This window comes from Dermacentor albipictus, chromosome 3 (genome assembly GCF_038994185.2).
Source record: "Dermacentor albipictus isolate Rhodes 1998 colony chromosome 3, USDA_Dalb.pri_finalv2, whole genome shotgun sequence".
In the NCBI taxonomy this organism is placed as follows: domain Eukaryota; kingdom Metazoa; phylum Arthropoda; class Arachnida; order Ixodida; family Ixodidae; genus Dermacentor; species Dermacentor albipictus.
In genome coordinates, this window is record NC_091823.1 from 85,916,854 (window position 1) to 85,928,543 (window position 11,690).

At 42.1% G+C, this 11,690-nt stretch overlaps 1 long non-coding RNA gene across 1 annotated transcript; it reads right to left on the reverse strand.

Moving 5' to 3' along the window:
• Nucleotides 1-8,043: 8,043 nt before the first annotated feature.
• On the reverse strand, nt 8,044-11,219 carry LOC139057865 (uncharacterized). Its single transcript, XR_011513054.1, has 4 exons — nt 11,158-11,219; nt 9,378-9,543; nt 8,315-8,431; nt 8,044-8,136 (listed from the first exon to the last, which is right to left on the reverse strand). It is a non-coding gene; the product is annotated as an uncharacterized lncRNA (long non-coding RNA).
• Between the last annotated feature and the right edge of the window lie 471 nt (nt 11,220-11,690).

Here is an 11,690-nt window from a genome sequence, read left to right on the forward strand (position 1 = left end):
GTGATAGCATAATCATTACAGTCGTCCATAGCCTGAAGAGAGCTCTTGGAACTGGCGTTTCAACAACTAGCTGATGACGCATGCATATGGAGTGCGTAAATGCGAACCATAAAAAATAGATCCAAAGCGTGCGCTCAGGATCCAGGGTGTCCACGCCAGAAAGAGGCGTCGCGTGGAAAAGGATCCGTCTTCGCTGCGCCGCGAGAAATGGTGCAGACTGCGGATGAATGTGTACAATGTATACGTACAATTATAACGTTTAATTGTAATATGTACAGGCCCATAGTTCAATTAAAGTTTAACACTTCTACGCTTCTGCCACGATGCGTTGTGCCATTTGCGGCAGTAATAATAATGAACCCTCCCAGAGATTATGGACAATGACTTACAACGCCTCAAGCAAACACGTCTCCTTGTGTGTTCTGTGGAGTACGTAGACAAACAGCAGTGGTGTACGCAAGGTAAGGCGGACATTGACTCACCACTCCCGTATTGGACTAAACGCCGAGGAAATTACACATTCGGCGCAAACATGACCGCTCGCTATCGCCAATCAACGCAAACAGCATACAAAGCTTCGCTTGCGTCGATTCACAGAAGCGTGGGATGCGCATATGTTTCTGCTACGGCCAGGCAGGTAGAATTGCAAGTGATGGAGTATGTATTGAGAAGTGCGAAGCCAAATGCTTGACGTTCAGCGCGTTTGGACTCAAAGCAAAGAGAGGAACAACTTTTTTCTTTAGCGGAGTATTAGGTTAACTTAGGGTAACACTGACTTCTGCAACTCCATTTATTACTTAACAAAATGTGTTGCTGGGCTAGTTGGCTCACGTTATTAAATGCATACTGGTAAGCGCAGTTTCAAGACGGGACAAATGAAAACACCGACGCACAGGACAAGTTTTTTCCTATTTTGAAGATTTTGCCTCATTAAATACAGATCAAACCAAGATCGCGCAAGCGCACTATCCATCAAGCCACAAATGAGCGTAAAGATTACAGCATCATTTCTAAAAACTGCTTTTGTTTGCTACGGAAAACAACCGACGTATCGCTAATGCAGACGCTGTCTTTCTATTTAATATAAAATTCCGTCATGATTTCTATGGCCAAAGTATTACCAGACCTGCCTAGAATTCGAATACTGGAAAGAATTCGCCCACCCGGACAAGACCAACAATCCATAGGCGAAATAAATGAAGCCTTTTTAGCTGCAGACCATTCATGTTACCGTGTTCGATCGTTGACGCACAGGCTGCTTTGTCCGATATAAACCTTTCCGCACGTAAGCGGAATCTCTTACCACAACGCCAACGGAGCTTGTGACGTATAGCATGGTACGCTTCTTTCCACAAGGTTTCCTCGGAAGTCACGAAATGCATGGGTGCAACTCGGCAAGTTTGCCTGGCGCAGAAAAAACGATGTGCACGTTGTGCCTTTTTTGTCACATTCTTCAGGGTAGCAAAAACGTTTCTCCTGTGCGTCCCTGTTTTCTCTTGTACTGTCTTGAAACTGCACTTGCTGTTATTCTTTCATTTCCATTTATCACGTATAAACCAGCGTCGTTTCTTAAATACTTTCTGCGCAGACTTCTCAACGCTAACGTCGCCGTGTTTTTTGTACTTTGTTTCTTCAATGTCATCTTTTTTTGAGACACTCCGGTGTACGTATACTCGGTGAGAAACCGACGTCCAACGCGGAGAAAGAAGTTACTACGCATGTGTGCCGGTAATACAATGGAATTTCGCTGATCGGCCCACCACGCCTTTGATTGCAATGCCTCCCTATTCACCCCTCTTTGCAAAGAACATGAATAAGCAACGCAAAGCGCAAGTAAGCAAAAAAATCGAGTAAATAAAAGTAACTGAGTAAAAGTAAGTAAAATAAGGAAGCTTAAGGAAAATCCCGTGGTTTCTTGGGAATAGCGTGAAGAGTATTCTTTTACAGAATGTACAATCTGTTCGTATTAGTTTTAAAAGTAGTGCCCCAGAATTTAAATGGCTCAGAAAAGGTGAATTAGGTCAAAGAAAGTCAAAGCAAGTAAGTAAAATTAAGTAATAAATAAACGTAACCAAAACTAAGTAAGTAAAATTGAGTAAGGCAAGGTAACTATTTAAAAATAAGTAAGCAAAAACACAAGTTGGGGAAAGCTTGTGGTTTGTTTGAAATAGCGGGAAGAGCCTTCTTTTGCCGAATGTACAATTTGTTGATATTAGTTTTAGAAGTAGTATCGGAGAAAAGAGAACAACTTATATGGCTCAGGAAAAGCGAATTAGGTCAAGCTAAGAGTAAGTAAAAATTAGTAGGTAAAAGTAACTAAAGTAGGTCAGAAAGCAAAAGTAAAATAAAGAAATTGAAGGGGAAATCAGATTGTTGATAACACTGCGAAGAGCCTTCTTTTGCAGAACGTACAATCTGTTGATATTAGTTTTTGAAGTGATACCGCAGACAAGACAACAACAATTGAAATGGCTCAGAAAAAGTGAATTATGTGTTGTAGGACTTGCTGTTGGCCTAGTTGGTAAGCAATTAGGCTTAATTTAGCACTCCCACAATCACGCCCAAATCCACGCATGCATACACTTAAGTGTGGGGTGTGTTCGTGTGTGTATGCATGTGTGGGTGTGGGCGTGATTGCGGGAGTGCTAGATTGCGCCTAATTACTTCAGTATTCTGATTCATCTATTAAGTGTTTAATAGAACGAGGGAAGTAACTTAATGATTAAAGGATTCCAGCAATTTATGAAACATCATTACCAGGAACACGTTTTTGACTGTGCAGGTCATGTTCTGATAGAAAAAATGCAGCTAGAGGTTCCGTAAAATTTGCTAGTTTGATTTTAGTATTTTAGTTCTTAGTACGAACAGTTAAACAGTTATCAAGTGACCATATGTATAAATTATTGAAAACTACATTAACTTTTTCAATCAATTCAGAACAACGACTAGATAAAGAAACTTACATAGTGTCATCGGCATAGACGACATAGCACGAATAACCATCAATATTTGCTATATCATCAACAAAAAATGGCTGTGGCTTAGGTAAGGTTAAGCCCAGGATGCGAAGCATACTAGCCTTTATTTTAGTTGTTGAACCACTGTTTAGCCTGGTGAACTGCTGTTGCTTGGCTATATTTGGTTCGGCTAGACGAAGAAACAACTCATGCATTACTTCTTCGCCTTCAAGAGTGGAACGCGACAGCGTTCCCGTCGACCCGCCAAGGGGTGTAAGACAATGGGCTACAGGGCAGCGACTACGCGCCCCGCATTGGACGCGGTGAGCGTCGAGCAAAGCAGCGTTCGGCGCGGCAACGAAATGTGCGCCTGAGCAAGAGACGCACGCCTTAGAAACAGCGCGTTTCTAAGGCAACACCGCATGCACTAGAGGCGCTTTTGTACCGCTTTGAAGCGTTGTACTCGTGGCTCAGTGGTAGCGTCTCCGTCCCACACTCCGGAGACCCTGGTTCGATTCCCACCCAGCCCGTCTTGCAAGAGTTGAGCCAAAGCCACTTCTCCTCTGTCGTGACGTCACGGTGTCACGTGATTTCATGGTCACCGCCGCGCCTGAGGAGCTGGGTTGAGCCCTCGTAATATGCTTCGCATAATTCTCCTCTGTCGTGACGTCACGGTGTCACGTGATTTCATGGTCACCGCCGCGCCTGAGGAGCTGGGTTGAGCCCTCGTAATATGCTTCGCATAAAATATTAAAAAGAAGGGTCTCTCATGTACTGCCCTATAGGTACAACTAAATCGACAGACCGAACTTCAGACTTGAAGCAATTTGTATATATTGCTGTCTATGACCTAAATACGCCCTAGTCAAATTAATTGCAAACCACGATGCCTTTGTGTCAAACTCACTAAGCAAGAAATGATGGTTTATTCAGTCAAATGCTTTTGAAAAGTCGACATATACTCCCAATGTTAACATAATTTCTTCAAAATTGTTTAACATAACTTTTTTTTTTGTCAAAGAAAGCAAGTTGTGTTGACATAATATTGCGGAAAGCGTACTGATGTTTAGTTATCAAATTGTGCTTCAGAAGAACTTCAGTTTGGCCTACTTGGCATTTATTGCATATCATACTGACCGCAAATAAGAACGGGGACAGCGGAAAAGAACACAATAACGACACGGGCAGTAACTTTCAACTGGTTTATTCACGGCAACCCGTGGCAGTACAGAGACAAATAGAACATGCGCAGAACGCTGCGAACAAGAACACTCATCAGCCTAGCGGGGCAACCAATTATGAAAAACAAAAATCTCCGATTGAAACAACCTAATGGAAGTGTCACTAACACAGTCTTGGCCTTTCTTTTTTATGTGATATGCCTCCATCAGTTCGCGTGCAGTCTAGTCCTGGCTTCTCCCCAGAATATTCATCTCCTTGAAAAGTGGTGCACAGGGGCAGGCATTGCAGTGCGCAAGCAAGCGCACCAGTTCATTTTTCGTTAACCTTTGTTCATGTTAGATGGCTCGATCGTACAGGTACCGTGCCGCCTGCCCTATGTAGGACTTGCCACACGCCAGGGAGATTTCGCACACAACTCCTACATGGTATTTTGCATACTTCTTGGTATAGTGTTTGCCACAGCCTTGCCTTCCTTTTGTATCACGGGAGGTGCGAGGGCAGAGCCGCTCCAGCTTAGAAAGGGCTAAAGACAAGGGGGACTCCAAACCTGCCTGCCACCTTCCTTAGGTTGTGAATGACCCTGTGAATATATGGTACCACTTCAGGTCTTACGATCATAGTAGTCGTCCTCACTCTTGCTTTGCTCCTAGCTCCTTTTACCTTCTAGAGGAGGGTTTGCACCACTGGCGTTACCATCAAGCCAGAGAACCCTGCCGTCTTAGGATGGAAAATGTGGCCGTTTTTCTCCATGCCATACTTCTTTGTTACCTGCTCCGTGAAAGATGTAACGCGACTAGACCCCCTTGATTTGCAGCCCTTTATGTTAACAAGTGATAACAAGTGCTACTGCTTTACAGGTTGTCCGTGACTGATGACACACTAATGCGGAGCAATACGCGACTATGGGACACGTGTATTTGCACAAAATCATAATAATTGATGTTGAATGAATATATCGCATTACTAATTTGCTGAAGTGAACTCCCATTCTCACTCTTCTGCGATAGTATTTCGAAACCGTCTTAGAAACATTTCTTTGTTCATTGATCGCAGTCCCGTTTGGTCGTGAAGTCATCTGTTTCGCATTACCCGTGTGCTTGAGTGCGTCCTTGCTTGTGTCGTGTTGTACTACTAGCGTGAGTAGCTAATTGCTGTCAGGGCTAGACACAATGCGTTTATTTTTACTTCGTCTGCTTCACAAAAAAAAACCTACTAAATTTACCGAAATTGCGTCAGTACGAATGACTTATCCACCCAAAAGGACGTCATCTGCACACACGAAAAAAAAAAAAAACGCGAACCATTCACTAAATGAACTAAAGAAAATACTTCTGAGCTAAAACCAGTACGACAGATTTTATATTGGAATATTAAAGGGGATGGAGATAAAAGTCAACGTAAATGTATTTGCATTTCAAGATGGCCGTGTAGGCCGTGTTAGCCGATTACGCGAGCTCCGCGAAACATGGCTCTCCGGCCAGTCACACTGTGACGTTAACATGTGGCGTAAAATATTGTTGCCGGGAAATTTCCCTATTTCGACAAGCTGATTTAGATAGGCAGTTTTCGCAACTCGTGATTCAACACATCGTCACTTCTGCAGTACGGGCCACATAGATCAGTTCATCGCGCGATTTACCGAAACTTTATTTCATGCTATCCTACTGCGGTCAAAGGAGTGTCGCAACACGAGAATCGCGCATCGTCGCAGCGCAGTGAATTCAAGCCTAGTTTCACTTTATTGCTGACCTTGAAGAACCAGTTATACCTGGGCTCGTTCCTCTATAAAGAGGCATATAGAGTACCAGCTGTGGTGTTCCTCTTGCAGTGAAAGACACAATCGCTTGAGAGGAAATGTTAATATTGTGTTACTTAGTAAGTGTACACGCACAAAGCCAAGTCGCTGAAGAATAATGGCCACAAATATTGCGACGCGTTAACGCGATAATATGGAGTGGTAAGTGCTACGCTTACTTTATAGTCTGAACTCTCGCCTATGCTCAGGACTGTATAATGTGGCTTACGGAGACGAGATGCAGGATGTAACCCTCATTTATAGTAAAGTTCGTTGCATCGCAACTCAAGACAAGCACAAAGGAAGGTATAAAATGACGTTGTCGTTTTATACCTTCTTTTGACCTTGTCTTGTGTTGCGCTGTAAAGAACCTTACTATGAATCCCTACCAACTGGCCCAACTTGCCGTCTTGATGTAACTCTCATTGAATACATCTCGAAAACATGATTACGCTATTCGAAAGAATAAAAAGCAATGAGCACTCAGTAAGCCACACATGAACAGTGGAATTGTATGTAGTCTCCGAGTGGAAATAAAAGCAAATCGAAGGTACCCCTTTTTCCCTCTGCCAGTAATTTTCTATTTCATTCTACCATGCTTGTGCATTCTATAGTATACTGCATGGTCGTGCACTTTCTCTTTGTTTGCAGAACAAATTCATGATAGTCATTCCTCTTATTCGTCATTCGACGCATTAACAGACAGTTAAACTGTCATATTTCGCTTTATTCGTAACGGATGGTTCACTTGAATGTTTGGAGTTAAGGCTGTTCATTTTATTTTTACCCTGTTTGCTTTCTCTATGGGTGCTTTTTCGAGTTTTTTCTTGAAAGCTTTTATTGTGCTACATATTTCGAGCCAGTTCCTCTTAGGGCATAGGCGAAGCCTGACTAAATTCAGTCCGCGCTGTATTTTTATTTTATTTTAAATAATCTATATTTTTAAATTTTTAGAAGGAAGCATGTCCTCACGCAGTGAGTCTTGGCAAGACAAACTCCTATGACGTCGTTCTCTGTTTTCAATCACCAAGTGCGCACATCACTTGTTGAACTCTGAACAAAGCACGCCGTAGGTTGGGTGGTTTGTGCTAGATTTGCGTTCTGCTGGCGGCCAGAGATGATCCCGCTCTCTGTGTGTCTGTACCACTACACTGTAAAAAATTGTCCGTTGTTTTTACGGGAATTCGACCGTCAGTTTTGGCTGCCAACTTGTTCCCGTAAAAATTACGGATCACAGTTATTCTTAGTCACGGGCCTTGCTCGTGAAATTCACACCTTTCCAGTAAAAACAACGCAGACCCGTAATTTTTTTTTACGGGTACGGCCAGTAAATTTTACAGTTCCTGCTGAAAATCACTCGTCAGTTGTTTTACTTTGCTATTAAATACCACCATTACGGCATCAATTCCGCCGGCGAAAATGAAGCTAGACGCTGCACAACTGCACCTTTAATTTCAATATTGAACATACTGTCCCTTAAAAACAATATATTCGCATGCTGTACTTTTAATCGCTTGTTTCACGCGGTCTGACTGTTCCAAATATGAATGTTCTAGTCAGGGTAGTCGGGATGCGGAACTCTCCCCTTCCTGCAACAAGATATATCGCACTTACTGACTGAAGCTGAAATAGGCTGCAACACAACTAAGCACCAATGCAGTGCAAATACCGCATCAGAGAAAATATGCAATATACTGAGACAGCTGCCAGTAATTTGCAGGTAATTAGGGGCACCATACTCCTGGCCACTATTTTGTAGCGATGCCTTATTCTTTGCTATTCTTATAATCCACCACAAATGGCTGTCTGATCCTATTGATAATGAGGGCACACCGTCGCTCTGACCAATGGCCAAGCACGAAAAAGTACAGAATCAGAAAAGGCATCGCTACAAAATATCAGCCCTGTCAACGGATCAAATACAAATAAAGTAAGCGAGGAGCTTAACTTATTGTAATAGCCAGCTCACGTTTTGAAGCACCACTGATACAGAATGAAAACTTTACACTGGGAAACATCCAGTGATGTTTTATAATGAACAACAAATATTTCAAAACACTTTATTGCACTTCATGTAGCTTTACAATTATTTCTTGTGTAGATGACTTGGTGAAAGGGAACCATTTCTGTAGTTCGCATTGTAAGGTTCTGGGCTGCTTGGCAGACGAAAAAGTATCCCTGCGGGTGGTCAACTAGTCCATGCTGTGGGGCAAAGTAAAAAAAAAATGACTCAGTGGGCTTCCAAATGCTATAAAGAGGTGCTTACACAGAATGTGAGTGCTCTTGAAAAGAGTGGTTTGCATTTTATGAAAGGTAGAATGACTTATAACATATTTTCAAAGCACAAAACAGAGAAGGCAGGTATATGGGGCAGACTTACCTGGACATTCCATTCACACTCAGTAATGCGCTGCACCAAGGCAAGAACTTTCTTGCTGACCGCCACATTTCCTTTTTTGCCCTTCCGTCCACGGTCTGGGTTTATGCCGAAAATGCCCTAAATGCCGCCCCCCCCCCCCCCCATTAAAGAGAAGGCAGGCAAAATTGCAATAAAGCCTATATATAACGGCAATAAAGAAATGATTCGGATAATCTGGAATATTTTTAATGCCATAGCTCACGCTGATTTCAAGCATGACATACAAATAATACATTTTTTTGTTTTAAAGAACACCAGCCTACGAAAGGATTCAAAGTTGGACAAGTTGTTTTATGAGAAAGTTGAATAGGAAACAGCGCAAAAAAAATCTAGTAACCGACAACGCCTGCTGTGTACTTCTCGTCTTGTCCCCGATTTTCGTGCACCGTTTCTCCACCTAACACCCAGGAGATGTGACTTTTGACTTTTATCATACAGGTGCATCTGGTGTAAGGTGCACGTGGGAGGTCTGACTGACTTTCATCATAGAAAAAAGCCACAGATGGGTTTTGCTTTTAGATGCAACAAATCTCTAAAGTGCTTTTATTCTTTAATGTGAACACATTTTACCTATGGATATTTTAGACCTGCTTATTACCTTGGGGGCTTGCAAACTGAATATAAATCTCGCTGCTATAAATGTGGGAGCAGCTTGACCTTCCAAATAACATCAATAATTGATGGTAGCTCGCAGCAGGAACCGGAACGCATTACTTTTGTGTAATTTGAAACTTAGGCCTCAACATTTTTCAGCTTTACAGACGTGTACTATGAAGCTGAAAAAAGTGGACTAAGCTTCAAATCGTCCAGTGTTATTTTTGATTACACAGAAGCAATGTCTGCTGGTTCCTGCTGCCAACTACCGTCAATTTCTTTTATCAAGCTAGGACACTGAATTTACAACATCCACAGCACTGTTAAAGGTGCTTGTATACAGTTTCGTTCTTTTAAGGCCAGTATAATATATGCTATTAATGCGCATGATGTACAACAAATACAAGCATAAACAGAAAATCAAATATACCTTTGTATGAATTCAAGTGTGCATGACGCCTTCTCTGCATAACAAATGTGGAAGCAGCAGTAAGCTGCAAACAGCATGCGGAATGCTTGCTTGAACATCTTTGCTGCTGCCACAACATGGCCATCAACAAGCAATAGGTACTCTTCAGGCATCCAGATGTCATCACCTAAACAAAATGAAAAGAGTACTTGTCACTTTTACATGATAGGGCTGACTGCTGCATCAACTGTTCTTTACCAGTCGTATGCAAAGTATATGCATTCCAAAAGTTACGTTCTAGGGCACTTTCTAATTTTCACTGAGTGTTGTGTGCCACTTGTTCCTAAACCAGCAGGTCTTTAGTTTTCTTTAAACCACAAAATAGTGTTGCAGGAAAGAAACTATAAATGGCTTTTGAAAACTATTTTGGGCAAAGTTATCAAGAGCATTTAAATAAAGAGAAGTGAAACTATAGGCATCCTCGAACAAAAAGAGCGTCTACCATATGCATACCTATTCAAAGACATAAATTTGCGACAAATTTGACCCAATTTTTTTAAAACTTGACTATGACTCATTTGCATACAGTTAGCGGTTTACAAGCCATTGCTAGTTACTTGTGAAGACTGCTGGCACATAAAAAATGCAGATACTGGCTCTCTGGCAGCATACTGAATAATAGAAAGCAACCCGAAAATGAACTGAATATTAAGGATATGTCCATGTAGTTGGCAGACTGCGTAACCCATGGAACTGCTATATAAAATATGTGGAAGAACATTAAAACTGCAATTCAGCAACAGAAATTTTGCATAGAGCAAAAAAAAAAAACAGGCTCAGTGATCAAATGTATGCTCTTTCACTTGTTTTCAGTCAAATTAACTATATAGCATGCTCATACTTCCCTACATGGTGCACACGAAGATCACTGTTTAAAGGGAATAATAACACATATTGGCTGCATTTTGTTGCTGAACTGTCCTGAGAAAACCGAGTACTAAATATTAATTTTCGCTGTTGTGTAGTAAGCTCTGTCGTTAACATAATGAGACACTAACATACCGTCAGCATAGGATATTCACAGGAAGTCATTAGTTATATTTTTCATCACAGGTTTCACGGCTTATGTGGAAACTATAGAAATGGTCCCAGTGAATATTTATTGTAAGTCAATATTTGTAAAATTCAAGAGAGAGAGCATGCGGTTTAAAACACTTGCCTTGAAATATCGGCTTCAAGTATACCAACATTCCATATTGGTTTGTAAACCCTTGTATATGGAGGCCTCAGTTGTAGAACCATATGCAGTGCTGATGTACTTGGCACAAACATTTCCAGCCTAATATTTCGAACTAGGTGCTTGCGTTAGATATTTCCAAAAATGCGCCAGTCTAAAACAATAACTAGCCCTAATTTTCCGATCACTATACTTGGTATAAAACACAGAACAAAAGTTACATACTTTAGTTTATTACATCGTCTTAACGTTGATTTCGCATTATATTGACTTCTTTTCTCAATAACTAGACTGTGAACACCAAATTTTATTGGTCTGCCGTTCCGTAAATAAAAGAGGCCTGTACAACGGTGAAATCATCACTACGGCCTGCTTTCTGTAGCATGGCAGTGTAATAGGTCAGCCCATAACTGCAAGTGCCTCATGTAATTCGTTAAGGTAAATCATCAAAACACTCGGGGCTATACGGCTGCTACATTATAACTTCTTTATCCAATAAAAATTGAAGCTTTTTGACACCATTTATAGCCAACGAAATGCCAAATATACGTTGAATGCACGTACCTGCTGCGATTATGCAGGGAGAAAGCGGTGTGTCCTCAAATCAAATCAACCTGTCTTACAATTGAGACATGGCTGCAAATGCGTCGTACACAGTCCGTGGCGACGCACACCAAAGAGAGAACGTCCAGAGTTCTTGCGGTGACGGGCGGAGAAGAGAAACATAGTTGAGGAAGCCGCAACGTGAACCACCTCGACTTCCCCAATGGCGCTGCAACGCCCGCTTCCGCCGCCGCGCCGCGATCTGCGAACAAGGCCACAACGCTCACAACAAAGGCGGCAGCGGGCTCACGAAAGCATGCAAAAGTGACGAAGAGCACTGCATCACGTGTAGTGCTCAGACTGGATAGCGAACAATTCGCAACAGCACTACCACGTGCGCAAGTCAATGAATGTGCCAAACCCGTTTAAATCAAAAGCGGGAGAAAGCAAACATGGCGAAGCCGAAGAGTGGTGCGGAAGCGTTCCGCAGGCGACACCGCAGACTTGGCAAGCTCAACCGCTAGCTCAACACTCAAACAAGATCGCATACGCTT